Raw genomic sequence first — 15,511 nt, forward strand, 5'->3', positions numbered from 1 at the left:
GAGGGAGATCTGAGATTTCAGATGACTAGGTTGGTGGCAGTGGGTTATATTGAACAGTACAGCTGCACTTTAGTGGGGGCATAGGTGAGGTGTTTCAAGTCATGCCAGGGATGGATAGGTACATATTTAAAAAGAATTTGTGCAAATTAAGAAAAGAAAAAAAAAAGATGATGTGGGTCATTGTTACCGAGTTTTATACTCCTGTCACTGACCCCCACTGGCTACTCTTACACTCCCTCCCCTGTTGGCTGTGCACAGAGAGAGCAGTCACTGGGCTCTCTGAGGGTAGGGACTGCAAGTGATTCTGGCCCTTGTATAGCCATTAAAACCGGGATGCAAGTCATCTTCCACCTCCCTCGCCTGTACTAAGGCCAGGGACAATCCAGCCCTTACTATAATCTGCCCCCATCCCAAACTTTTGCAATCAGCTCAGTTGCCTAATGGGATACTGTCCTTTTAAAACATCTATATTCTGAAATACAGGAATTCTCGTGACACACATTTGAAGCAGTTAATGATCAAATAGCATTTTTTAATTTGTCTTGATTCATGTGAAAGTAATTTGAATCCACATTAGTATTCTGTGAACTGATCATTAACATTTTTCAACTGAATTTGTAAACATATATTGCTGCTAAAATAAATAGAAACAGGAGAGGAGTAGAACTGGTGTAGCTGAGGCATGAAAGCATACACATTTACATGCAAGACAAAATACCAGCATTGAAATGGGGAAGCATCTCAAAGTTAATTTCTAGCAATTTTCTCATAATGCCATAATTTTTATAAAACCTAAAAACAGTGGCTTGCAACTCTAACATAAAATTGTTAATGCTACTACTTTATCCTTCCAGAGCACTTTCCATGTGAGGCGCTCAAAGTGCTTTATGAACTCTCACAGCATCTCCAAAAGGTGATAAGTATCTTTATCCCCTGTGTACAAGTCAGAAAAATTGGCGTGGAGAGGCCAAGGGCTAGATCCACAAAGGGATTTAGGCATTGTAACGCTCAGCGTTGGGTTTCCCACCTCTCAAGCAAGTGCCTAACTAGTGCACTGTGGGATATTGCAGTGTAGGTCTCTCCTGTTGAAGCTGTTCTGCTGGGTAGAATTAATTAAATATGTAGTGGGTCAGAGAGAGAAAATGACCCTCTGGCCTAGTGGTTAGCATATTCACCTCAGAGATAGGGAACCCAAATTCAAATCCCTTTGCCACATTGGGCAAAGGGAGGAATTGAACCTGGCTCTCCACATCAGTGCCCTAACCACTGGGCTCACGGTTATAAACGGGGATGGCGGCGGGGGGAATAGAACCCAGATCTCCTGACTCTAATCCTTATACAAAGTTAAACTAGGAAAATTTTCAGAAAATTAACTAAGGAGGAGTCGGTCAGCCAGCCATACAAGTCCAGAAGTGCTGTGGTCTACTGGATAGCGCACTGGACTGGGGCTCGGGCGACTTGAGTGTTACTCCCAGTTCTGTATCAGAGGGGTAACCATGTAAGTCTGGGTCTGTAAAAGCAGCAGAGAATCCTGTGGCACCTTATAGACTAACAGACGTTTTGGAGCATGAGCTTTCGTGGGTGAATACCCACTTTGTCAGATGCATCTGACAAAGTAGGTATTCACCCACGAAAGCTCATGCTCCAAAACGTCTGTTAGTCTATAAGGTGCCACAGGATTCTCTGCTGCTACTCCCAGTTCTATTCACTGGGCAGCTTTGGGCAAGATACTTCACCTCTCTGTGCCTCAGTTTTCCCATTCTGTAAAACGAAATGTAATAATTAACCACCTTTGTAAGTGCTTGGGAGCTCTATTAAGGAAAATGTCTCTTCAGCATTAGCATTATCTTATTTATCGTATTTGGATTATTGGGAAGGAGACAGTTATCTCTTCCTTCTGTGTTATATCCTCATGTCAGAAGAGGTCCCAGTCTTCTTCTAGTGAGCTGGAGCAACTACTTCTAATACCAATAATTAACCTCCTCTTTTAAAAAAAAAAAAAAAAAAAAAAAGCTGCAATCATGTGGCTTCAGTTACAATTCTTTACACCAGTACTTCTCAAAGTGGGGCACCATTGTTCAGGGAAAGCCCCTGCAGTCCAGGCCAGTTTGTTTACCTGCCACGTCTGGTAGATCAAGCCGATAGTGGCTCCACTGGCCGTGGTTTGCCGCTCCAGGCAATTGGGCTTGTGGGAAGGGTGGCCAGCACCATCCCTTGTCCCGCGCTGCTTCCTGAGCCCCCATTGGCCTGGTGGAAAAAACGCAGCCAGTGGGAGCCACGATTGACCGAACCTGCAGACGCAGCAGGTAAACAAACCAGCCTGGACTGCCAGGGGCTTTCCCTGAACAAGCGGCGGACCGGCTTTGAGAAGCACTTCTTTACACGTTCACTTGTCTCCATACATAAACTAGGGATTGTATTAGAGATTATGTTAAAATGGTGCTTCTGAGCATTCTTTTAGTGGTAGCTGTGCTGCTCCAAGATGACATTATTTGAGGCACTTCCAATGTGAGGACTTAGGACCAGATCTTGGGCAGCAGCTGGAGACTACTTGGCACAGCTAAGGAGAAGGAGTGCAAAGGTGGCTTTACATCATTCCCCTGATCCTAGGGCCATCTGGGGACCAGTGTCATCTGTAATTTATACCAGCTGCCAACAGGCCAAACTGCACCTGGAGAACAGGGCCCTGCTGGTCTTGGAACTAATCAAGATCCAAAAACATAGTGGTGGGTTTTGATTTTGAGATTTGAATTCAACATTTGGTAACCACAAAATTTAGGAGCTGTGTTAGCTCAGATATGAGGGTCCACTTCTATCTAAAACCTTTTTCTGTAACAAATTTTCAAAGATCTTGTAGAAATATAAATACAGTACTGCAGCTACCACAACTTTGCCTATTTTCTTATTCATCCTTTGTAGAAATCAATCGGATTTCTTGGGTCTGATCTAGTTGTGCCGAAATAGGTAACACCATATTCTGAACTTCCCTTTTTCTTCTAACTCAGCTTCTTGTTTTGTCATGTTCTGGGTGCTTTGAAACATTTCTTCCCCTAAAAATCAGCCACCTTATTTTGAAATTTTAAATTCTGGTTTAACATAAAGAAGATATTTGCAAATACTGCAGACACTGTTGCTGATTGGCAGGGCTGTCTCAGCTGTGAAGAGGCATAAAGTGCATCTTGAAGCAGAGATGTGAATTCATGTCAAATGAAATCTGCGCAGGGGTCCCCTATATTATAGAGCACAATTCAACATGCATTATAGATAATGATCTGACCACACACTTGTGTATTACCTTCTAATTAGAGATGCACTGAAGTACCAAATATAATGCGCCAAAACTACCTTCCTTAGGATTGCAGTTATCTTCTACATAAATGCACTTTCAACCAACAGCATGTAAAAAGAGCAACGATGACATCCAGAGGACAGATAGTTTAATCATAGGTACTGTAAGTATTCTCAGCAAATCTCCTGGGGATATATCCCTCACCTACTTTTCCTATTTAAAGTCTGTTCCTATTAAATCAGTTATTGATGGCCTGCTGAGTTCCTCTAATTCTTATATCTTATGAAACTGACCTTGCAAAGTTGAGCATTTCACCTCCACTGGAAAAAGTACATACACAAGATAAACTTTTATTAGCTACATTATTTCTGTGTGTGTTATCAGTTAATCAAATTGAAAAGTAAAGTACTCTTTTGCTTACCAGGAAGTGTCAAATTAATAACTGTCTGGTTTATTTTACCTTTAAGTCTGCCTAATTTGGTATCTCACAGGGTATGCAATTTCTTGGCTAATCGGTTTCAGTAACTTACCGTACTCTGTTGGGTGTGTTTTGGTTAGGTTTGGTTTTCATTTGCAACTGGAAGTATATTGGACAAGTTTACCATATGTAGAAGCTTCTGTGTGGAAACGACTCTAAATGCTAAAGAAACATCTATGGACTGGTGTCTATTTTACTGACAGATTTGAAAGAGATACATTACCAATGTTTCTCTGTTAAGCACAGCTCCACAATCAGAATTTAATTGAAGCATATTACCTATAATAGGTTCAGATATTTGTGTTTTTCAGCATTTTATGAATTCAGAAACAGATGGGTTATGACCAGGAAGCAGTGGAGAACAGACTGGCAAAAAGCAGGCTGGCTCTCTGACAAGTGCAGGTACAGCTGTGATACGTATTTTATTCAGCATGCCCACCTACTGTATCAGCAGCCTGCTTTACCAGCAATTCAGCTACAACTGACTTAATGAAGAGCAGAAGTAAGCATGAATCCAGACTTTCCATGGATCGTAACGTTTGAGAACCCAAAAGGATCAACATGATAGAAATCATGCTAAGTTATTTTTTTCTTTGTTTTTAATACAAAAAAAACTGTATTGAGAAAATGTCCATTGAGCTATCTGGTGATATTTAAAAAATTCTTCTTTTGAACTTCCAATTATCATCTCTTTTTAAATTGAGAAAATAAACCTCAGCAGGTACTGTCCTGTTGCTTAAATGACCATAGATGTGCCAGCGTGTATGATAAAATGTAAGCTGAGGGGAAATAACTTATGATAACAAAATAAGTTACACATGAATTATACAGGGATGAGTTATTGAAGGTTTAATACAAGATGCATGCAAAGATATGGTAATTGTTTGTGATCTTTGTATTGTGCCTACATAATCCTTGCACCTTTGCTAGTACCATCAGGAAAGAGACCTAACAGTGCACTGTAAAATAGGCACTGCAGCTTCTAAACAGAATTAAAAAACTGCCCTGGGCAGTCTTTAACAGGAAAATGTGGATTCTGATATCTTACATATTTGTATTAAGGTGAAAAGCGGTGTCTATCCACGGCTCTAGGCACAACCTGCCATAAATTAATAGCATGTCATGTAGAATAATTTTGCATTAAGATACATTGTACTTCTCCATCTTGTGTAACATCTCACAGCATAACCTACTGTAACCTACAATAACCATGCAAAGTGAATTTGGAAAAACAACAACCCATAATTATTTTATATAGCGATTATCTGACTTGAAATATTGAGGTAATTATCAAGTTTAAATTTCTATGATCCCTGCAATTTCTATGAAATCTAAAGATGTTGGTAGTTGAGTCCTGGCATATTTCTTAAAGTAAAATTATACCACTTATTCATTTAGAACCAAAAGGTCATAATTAAAGATGTAACAAAGCTAAGTGAGTAATGGGTACATGATTCAAATAAGAAGCAGGATAAATTCCAACACATAACCATAGAGAATACAAAACTGCTGCTGAATAACCAAGGGCCCTATTCTGCAATGCCGAGCCAGACAAGACCCCCACTGACTTCAGTTACATAAATGCAAGGATTGTGGGTTTGTGCCAATATTTCTCCAGAAAATAGCATTCCTGGAAACCCTGTTTTTTGGTGGTGAAATGACTTCTTCACAAATACAATTAAGAGATGGGCAAACCCCAGTATGTTAGGTTTTGTAAAATCTCAGCTGGATTTTTGTTTTGCAAACCAAGAAGCAGGGAGGTTCAAATCTAGACTCCATTTGACCCAAAGCCTGTAGCACTTCAGAGTTCAGAGAGGTTTGCATAAATATTTCCAATTTGTGTCCAACTCTGCTGAAAAGCTTTACTCCCCCCCTCTCCAAATCAAAACAACTTTTTAAGATCTCAGAGCAACAACTCTGTGTGTGTGTGTTTGTGTGTGTGTGTGTAAATTGATTACATTTTAAAACAAAATACTTGGAAAATCAGTATATTTTAAAAAAACGATACTGCCAAGGCCTGATTTTAAGACTTCTTGCTTGTTCTGCGGCAGCTGAAAATATCACCATTGTCTCAAACAGCACTGGGTCAGGGGACATGCACAGAATCACAAACACAGTCATTGGCAGGTAAACCTAGGAGCTGCTTTTCAAATGCTTGGCTTCACAATGTAATTGTGTTATTGGCGTTTGGGCGTACCTTACATTTTGGTTGTGACTGGGGTACATAAAGATTCCCCCCACACATATCCCGTTTCTCTTGCCCAAGCATCACAGTTTACCTTTAAGGCAGTTTTATATGTTTCGCTTTATAATTTGTACTCCAGTAGCACTAACCTCAGGCAGCTCTTTAGTATTTTTGACTCCCTTCTCGTGTTGTTCCTCCTCAGGCTTCTGCTGGTCATTCTCATTTCTTTCCTGATGATTTTGTCACTTCTCTTCAATGTAAAACTCAGGGCATCTTATGAGACTCTATAGTGCTACTGTATGTTTGATGTTGGGGCCTCTGCCTGCTGCAATACTCCGCTTCATTTACCTTTCTCATTTCATTCCTTTCCCCATGTTCCAGTGGTGCAGATTGCCACCCTTATTACTTCTAGAGGGCTGACAACCCGTCCATCAGACCCTGTCCCCTCCAGCCCACACCAAAATATGTTACCTGTCATGTTAGAGATTTCCTCAAACACCACAAAATCTTCTATGTCCTCTGGAATTTTTCCAACGTGTTTTAAATATCCCATAGCTGTTCCCATGCTGAAAAACCACCTCTGGACCTACAAAATCCTTGGCAACTTTTAAAAACTGTTCTCTGGTATCTCTTCTGTCAGCATGTTTGCAGCATTTCAAGTCTAGTTGGTGTCAGAAAAGGGAAGATTATTTCAAAGTAAGGATAAAATCCTCCAGTCAGTTCCATACATGCTGAGCCCTGAAAAGTCACTTAAGTGAAGTGTGATTCTGAATGAAGGGCTTAAGTGATGCCCTTTGAGATTTGTCCAGACTCTGAAATGTGCTTAGGTCTAGATTGGCTTGTCTTCAGATGACAGAACTCAAAAAAAAAAGGCATGGTTTGGTCAAAAACAGGTAAGTTCAGGATAATGCCTAAGTTGTACAAATTCTTTCATCCAAAACCTGCTGAAATAAGAGCCATTTCAGGAATACAAGTTCATTCCCCATTGGAGTCAAATAGCTCACGCTCAGCACCCTCCTCTGATGTTGAGTCTACAGGGAGCTGATTGCCAACTTGTGTTTGTAAATATGTATTTGCTACATAAATATTGTAATACAGTCTCCTGCATCCAACATCCTCCTGTGGCTTTTGGCTGATCCCTGGAGGCTCTTGAGCCCTGACTTTTATGCAGAGCAAGTGGGGATCTGCAAGCCATTCCCACAGCCATAGGTGAGAATACGTTTGTGGTGGAAAAGAATCTGGTAAAAGTGGAGCGCGTCTTAAAATTCTTCACGCTCCAGAGAAAAATGGGATCTAAGCACAAGGATCAATGTCATAGAAACATTGTGCTCTAGACAATTGCATCAGAGGACAAAATGAGTGGGAATGCTTATGTCTGGAAAGAGACTTGTGAGCTGAGATGCTTAATTGATGAAGGTACTGATGTACTGTGGCAATATGCTCAGTGAAAGATCCTGAAGAAAAGAGAAGATATGTTCTTTGTCTTTCATGTAAAATAGATTGGTGGTAACTGTTAGAGTTGCAGTAAGATCTGCTGGGGTGGATATGAATGAAATACACTTAGTATCACATTGAGAATGAAAGGTGGCTTTCTGTATAGGCCAAATACAGGGTGGTTTTTGCAACTACAGAATATGCATATGTTAGAGAAGCTTTGGTCAGTTCAGGGAAAGTAAAGTACCATATTAATTCACATGTATATGCCCAGCACAGTTCTGAACACCTTCAAACCATACTGATTATTCATATTCCTGACAGGGATTATCTGTGTTTGGCTGAAGAAATTTTCTGGGACAGTGGGCTGTGTCTGGTAAAATCCAGGTGTCCAGTTAACTTGATTTAAATGGAGAGAGAGGTCACTCGGTGAACAAGGAAGTGGAGGATGTCTTAGGTATAGGGGTGGCCAGTTGAAGAAGCTCTGAAGACAAGAGTAGTACAAGGATACCAATTGAGTGTTCAGGAAGGAGGTCTCAAATCCGCATAAGCAGCTGGAGGAGAGCAGGAGGAAATGAGAGAAGAGCTGTAGTGAGAGATGGTGTTTGCTGGTGCTTTGAAAGTAAGGATGAGAAGTTTGAATACATGGAGAAAGTGTGGGGAAGCCAGTGAAGGAACTCGAGAAGTGATGTATTTATAGTGTCAGTAGCTACTTAGCTGAACTGAAGGGGAAGGAGGTCAGAAACAGGGAGATGAGAAGATTGGAACAGCAGCATAATCTCACTGTCCTTTCTTCCAGTTCTGTATCTTCCACTGAATGAACTGAGAACAGACCAAAAGGCAAGAGCTATAGCTGTAAGCCAACAAGTGCTACAGAATTTAGAAAAAGTCACACCACCTCTGTTCATCTAGCCCAGGCGATATAGATCCTATCTGAAAATAAGTTTTCTGAAATAGCATCCTTTTTTGATAATGACTCAGAATAGAAAGTGAGAGTAATAGCTTTGACTCAGTCAGAGTCTGTTGTGGAGGAAGATTAATGCCAGCAGACGTGGACAATTCTCTCTCTCCATGTTGATCCATCTCTAGAATAAAGTACATGCCAGTGACTTGAGTTGGAGGCGAGAGAGAAAATGTCAGACAGAGAGCTAAAGTCCACACCATAGTTAAATAGCCATTCTTCACATCTTTATCATTCCCCTCTTTCTTCATTTCCCTCTCACGTTTTTGTGTAGTGTTCTTTATGAAACTCTTGCAAAAGTGTGGATGCTGAGGAAATAGTTGATTCCATTTGGATGCTAAACAATTATTCCACATTTATTTGATACAAGGCAGGTTACCTGCAGGCATTTTAGTGGTGCATCTGGTAACTTCATTACCCATCCATCTTTAATTCTCTATTATGCCATATAATAAAGAAATTGTCATTTCTTAACATCACCTTTAAACTCAATCTCTGCATTTTCCTTACATCTCCAAGATTAAATATTTCAGGAAATTGCAATTAACCAAAGTGAGACCCTGCATCTCAGCTTTGCATCAACTTGATGTTACATTGCATTCCCTTGCTTTGAGACCTGATGTTGTGGGTGACTGGAAGGCTTGAGGGAATATTAGTGGGATTATCAAGACTTTTGCTTCTCTGTTGGTATATTTCAAGACTATTTTCAATCCACAGCAACTCAAAATTTGTAGTATTTACTGGCTACCTGGTGACCTCTATGAGGTGAACTGATGGTTTCAGTCACACTTCAAGTGGATAGAAATAGACCTGAACATTCCATTGGGAATGACTTGCGTTGGCTCCAGTACTCGCATCTGATCAAGGGGTCTCAGTAGAATTCAGGAAAAGGGTGTAAAAGAGGCTTTAAGCCACCTTTTATGTTCCTTGCTCCCACTATGCTGGGGCCACTCTGCATCACTGGAATGGTCACATGGCACAAGTTATAGGTATTGCCTTTAGGTAATGCTAACTTGTAGTTGGTGTCATCCCACCTTCCCCTCAAAGGGAAGCCAGAGAATTCCAGCATATAGGGAGGCTCCACAATGCTCCTTTTCCTGGCTATATCTCCAAAGTAATTCCTCTGCTATCAAAGATCCCTGGTGTGGCTGGCAATTTTAGTTTTAAGGACCTCCCCTTATGCAAAGATGAATCTGACCTGGAATGTGTTAGCATAATAATAATTTCATGTTGTTTCCATATGCCATCATCTCATTTTTACAGAAGACAGACAGCAATTCCAGGCTGGATTACAGTGGCACTAATTGTGGAACATTCAAGATACCATATAAGCAGCTTCAGAGCTTATTAGTACAGGCAGCATATGCAGCTGTGAGGAAAAAGTTATCCATTTTGCACTGAAACTGTTCAACACAAGATTTCAAGCAGATATTTACCCAGCTGTCCCCTCTGCTCCTCTAGTTGTGATGCTGAACTGCAGATTACTTCAGCTCCATTCCATCCCATACTGCCTTTGAAAAATAACACTCTATTGCCACTGCAGTAGCAACAGAAATTTAATCAACATAAAGGACTTGAGTGAGTGACTGGAGCATGGAGTATGTAAAATGGTGCTGAGAGTCTATTGTGATGGAAAACCTGCTTCTGGAAAGGAGGTTATTGATTGCTTTAAAGGATTATTACTTTTCAAGATCACAAGGATATTTTATATTTTCAATGAATCTCAGGGGATTGTTTCCAAACTATTGCAATGCTGCTGCCTTCGATGCTCTTACTGTTCTGTTTAGCTATCATCTTGGTATGCAGGTCATAAAATGGTAGAGCCAGACTGCCTCATTTGGGAAGGGAGGAGAGGAAAACCTTTCAGTCACTTTTCAGTTCTATTGATTTGGGGCTGAAAAGGACCCACGTATAACTTGGAGCAGCTACAGGGCTCCCTAAGCAAGGAGCAGGTAGTGTAAAACTGGTTAAGCTGGGTTTATGCCTGGTGAGGTTCTCCCAGGGAATCCCACCACTATTAGCCCTTTTAAGACTGTTTTAACCTTTGTGCCACTATGAAGGCACACAAGGATCTCAACAGGCCCATAATGTTATTTGACTAGTGCAGTGGTTTTCAAACTTTTTTTTCTGGTGAGCTAGTTGAAGAAAATTGTTGATGCCCACAACCCAGTGGAGCCAGGAATGAAGGGTTTGGGGTGTGGGAGGGGGCTCTGGGTTGGGGCAGAGGGTTGGGGTGCCGCCGCAACCCAGTGCCTTACATTCCATGACCCAGTACTGAGTCATGACCTGCAGTTTGAAAACCACTGGACTAGTGTGTCTAACTGGCTGATGGAACTTCTCTGCACTTTGTGCATAACAATGTCGAGGCCAGGAGTATCCTCCCACCTATAGTGCTGCATTGTGCACCCGTACATTGGACAGGCACATCATGTGCACAGTCCCCCATGCAGCTATTCTGTGTGGGACAGGATTATGTGGGGTCAGCAAGTAAATCATTGGACCACATCCCCAGGTGCCTTTGCTCATCCTCAGAACATCTTTACCTGCCTCCATTTCTAGAGCACCTGCTGAAACCCTATAGATCAACCCCTCAACCAGAATTGAATTAAATGCTTGGATTGTGCATTTGCTCCTCTGGCTTTAGCCTTTTTGGTAGGTATGTAGGTAAAACTGCCAGCCACTCTGAATTTGGTCCTACCCAAACATATAAACCTGTAAAAATAGGGTCTGATTTAAAAAAAGCCAGGAATGCAACTGCATGCGCAAAAACACTTGTGTAATAAGTGTTTAACTTTTTTGCATTGAATAGCATGATTGTATGCATGGATTAGGTTCTTACATATGCAGTCATGGGAATTGCATGCTCACACCAGCTATGCAACTGTATGCATATTTGTGCCCCTAATTTTTTTGAAAATAGGCCCATCGTGTCTGAAATATGACTGTTCAAATCCAGGAGTTACATTATGAGATGCCCAGAGAGAACCACTTTTACACACATGATTCATTGTTCAGTATGTGCGTGGGAAGGAACAAATTCTCAAACATGGCAAGCAATGGAGTAAATATAAACATATTACTGAAGCAAATTATTAAGTTAATATTTTGGAAGAATAACTAGAGTAAGCTCAGAAAGAAAAATCAATTTAAAAGGACATATAGATAATTATCAAGTACAACAAATGACTAGTCTGAAAAATAGGCCATGTCTAGAATAATCTCTGTCAAATGCAGCTAAACCCTGTCCTCCTTAATACATTTAAGAATGGAAAGGGTATTAAAACTTATAACATGTAAATCTGTTGTGAAAGTTTACAATTCACTGAGCCTCATGTATCTCAAAGTTGGTATGTGTGAAGGGAATTCCAAGGTGTCGCTTTAAGAAAATTTAATATAGCTTTGAGTAGCTGGTATGAAAGCAAAACTACCATCAGATAGTCTTAATTGCTAGCAACCTTCTGTAAAAATGTTACTTTATTTCACAATAGAGTCCTCTAAATATGTGGACTCTGATGTGATCTTTTAGAATGGTGCAGAAGGTTAGATAAGCATCTGTCTCAATTCTGTACAAAGCCCCTGGGTTTGACAGCAGCAAAACATATGCTGCCTGGCAGGTGAGCATCCATTTGATCTACATAGCACTTTCCTTTATTTAATGTATATGGTACTGGGAAGTGCTGCACATAGGATGCCTTAGTTAGTTGGTTCCCAAACTGAGTTTGTTACAGAGTGTTCAGTGTTTTTATTGTCTCCAAGTATTACTTTTACATCAGTAAATTACACAAGAGCACTTTGGAAAATGAAGACTTAGAGGGACAGATTTTCAAAAGTATTCAGCACCTAATGCTTTGAAAATCTGGCCCTCATTGTGAGAGCTGAGCACTGGCCCATAGTCCCTCTGTACATCAGAGTGCTGCTCTTTTCTATGTATGAAGCTGCTTGGGAACTGGAAGTAATACCGTAGTTTGAAATTAGGTTGTTTTATCACTTGGCTCAACAATCCTTGTAGAAAATTCTGCTGATGACATTACATCTGTGCAGTTATTTCTCAACACTTCACTGTTTTATATGATTACTTTCACAATCAAAATCATGTATTAATCATGAATCATCAGGAAAAGTGATTATGCTATTAATACTTTACATTGAAATATGATTTTTTAATAAATAAAGGGGTACAATAAAATCTATCTAATATAAAGGGCCAGATTCATCATCATGAGCACAGCGGAGTGAAATTTACAGCCCTCGTATGTCTGTAGGGGCAGTTTTAAGATCGGAGGCATTCACCCCACCCCAGAAGATAGCAGGTGATGGTACTGCCACCCATCTTCCCTTAGGACTCCGCTCAGAGAAGGTTTATTTTATGGTCATAGGAGATTCCATGGCAGAGGCTTCCAATGAGTTGCACTGAATCAGTACACCTCTTAGCTAGCCTTAGCCCACCTGCTTCTGGGAGACCTCACTCCTTAGTGGGTTGCACTGGCTGGCTCTTGCACTCCTGGTAGAGTGTGTTTGCAGCAAGCTTGCCAAGTGGTACATATTGCTACTGTGCACATGCAGCTTGTACTGGACAGGAAGTTCGGCTGGCCAAAATAAACTCATAATATACAGTTAAATACCATGGTCAAAAATGGCACATCATATTTAAATCATTAACATCACTCAGACATTTTCAGAGAAGTCATGGAAAATTAAGATTAACTTTCTGGTCTATTCCTTCTTAATGCAAACTCAGTGTCTGCACCACTGACAGTGCATGTACACCGTGTTTGTGCATGCAGTGCACATTTAAAATCAACACCATTGCCAGGGTATCACCAAACATCCTGGCATTTGGTAGATATCTCCATATATCCTCCTGCAAAGTGTTCTAGTTCTTTTTCCCATCTGTTTTGCTAGCTGCCTGTGATGTAACCTTGTTCTATTGATCTCCCTGCTGTTGTTCTATCTCCTTTCTATGCAAAATGGTCACATATTCTCATCTACTCTTTTTTACTATGCCCAGGAAATGGTTGATTTTTTTTTTACTTGCTTTCTTACCCATTTGTATGTTTGCTTGTCTCCATGCTTCACTGTCAACCACTTAGCATCTGATCTATTTTTGTGGTGAATCTTTTCTCCATTCACATTGAACCTGATTATTGGCTGCTTCATGATCATTGTGAATCCTCAACTCAATCTCTGTTCTATATGTCCAGTTCTTTGAGTTCTATAGGTCTTTAGGGATTTAAGCAAAAATAAAAATGTCATTGATAAGTTGTAGGTCCTTTAGGAACAAGATTAACATAGCTTGTTGTGGAATCATAAAGGAATTTGCGCTAGCAATTGGTTGGCTTAACACGGGTTGTTAGGATTTGAGGTCCCAATCCTGCAGGATCTATGCAGAAAATCCCTGCACCTGTACAAATTCTGATGGACATCAGTACTAATCAACAATGGATATAAGGGTTAATCTGTGTGGGTCTGACTGGAGGATTATGCCTGATAAATATAGGTTACCAATTAATCATAAAAATTGGCAATGAAAATCACTCAAATCACACTGCAAAGGTGGGATTATTCTCTACAATACATTTTCTAGTGCCTATTTAAACCTAGTTCTGAGAAAGAAAATTAATGTTATGAATAATACAGTATGCATAATATGCTATAGTAGGGGATTTATCTTACTAAATTGGGGGGTTCTTAAATTGTGTGGTGTGAAGGAAGTACTGCAACAATTTGTTTGTGAAAGTATTGCTTCACTTCTGTATGTGCAAGACCCAGATAGTAATATATATGTCCCAACTGGATTGTAACTAATAGGTAAGAAAGTGAAAATAAATCAAAATTAATAGAGCTTCTAGATACGAGTAAGTATAATACAATTATGCATGAAATTAACCTAGAGATCAAAACTAAAAAATCCAAACTAACAGTTGCCAGGACAACAATTTATGGTTTCAGATGAGCTATCTTTGAAGGGATATGAAAGGAATGGATAAAAATTAACTCAGGTACAATTACAGAAGATACCACTTATCATAAAGTAATAAGATGGTGGACAACCAAGATTGTAACATGTAAAATATAAGTGGACATGTAAATCTGCAAATAGAAAATTTGCTCATCTGTAATACTGACGAATATATAAAACAAGAATGGAGGAAGAAAACAGAAATGTAATTCAGTAAAACTGAAAACATAGATCACGCTGAGGAGAGTCTAGAAATAGGAATGCAGTGAAACCATGATAAACTGATGAATGACAGGGATGCCATGTGTCAGGAAACACTTGTAAAATAATAAAAGCAAGACAACAGTCCCGCATAATATTAGAAAGATGTTGGACAAAATGATAGACGATGGCAAATATTAATGTATTTCCCCCCTTGCCGCTGATTTTCCTGGCCAAAGGAAGGGCTCTTTGGGGCTCTCCTTCCTAATCCGTTCCATGGTTATTGCTGCTGCCACTTCATCCAATAGTAGGGAGTGTGCCCTGGGGGTTACGTTCTTCATCCCTGCCCCTCCCAAACACACACACACACTTCCATTTCTCTCATCCCCCTTTCACCACTGACATGGCAGAAAGATCAGCAGGGAGATGAGATGGAGAGTGACAACAGGGGAGAGAAGGCAATGGACGCAAGGGGAGACATGCCATCCAGCAGGAAGGGGTCATGGGTAGGCTTGGGTTGTTGGCAGAGCTTTAGTTTTTTCCAGTCTGACCCATCTGTACTATCACTGGTGCAGGCCCACCGATGGCAACAATGTAGGCAAAGCTAGACAGGAGAGTAGTGAAAACAGCTGAACCCTGTCTACACCAGTATCTCCACTGTTACAGCCACCAGAGGAACAGCACTGTGGAACAGATACTATAAAACTCTGAGCCAGATGAAAGCACTGTGAGTTTATTTCTTAACAAATGGATTGAACTTGCCCTAGAAGGTGGCTTGGATGAAGCACTTACAGTCAGTCCTCAAAAAAAACAAGGCGTCCTTGTAGCACCTTAGAGACTAACAAATTTATTTGGGCATAAGCTTTTGTGGGCTAAAACCCACTTCATCAGATGCATCCATGAAAGCTTATGCCCAAATAAATTTGTTAGCCTTTAAGGTGCCACAAGGATTCCTTGTTGTTTTTGCAGATCCAGACTAACATGGCTACCCCTCTGAAACGAGT

The sequence above is a fragment of the Chelonoidis abingdonii genome, chromosome 4 (assembly GCF_003597395.2).
Source record: "Chelonoidis abingdonii isolate Lonesome George chromosome 4, CheloAbing_2.0, whole genome shotgun sequence".
Taxonomy (NCBI): Eukaryota; Metazoa; Chordata; order Testudines; family Testudinidae; genus Chelonoidis; species Chelonoidis abingdonii.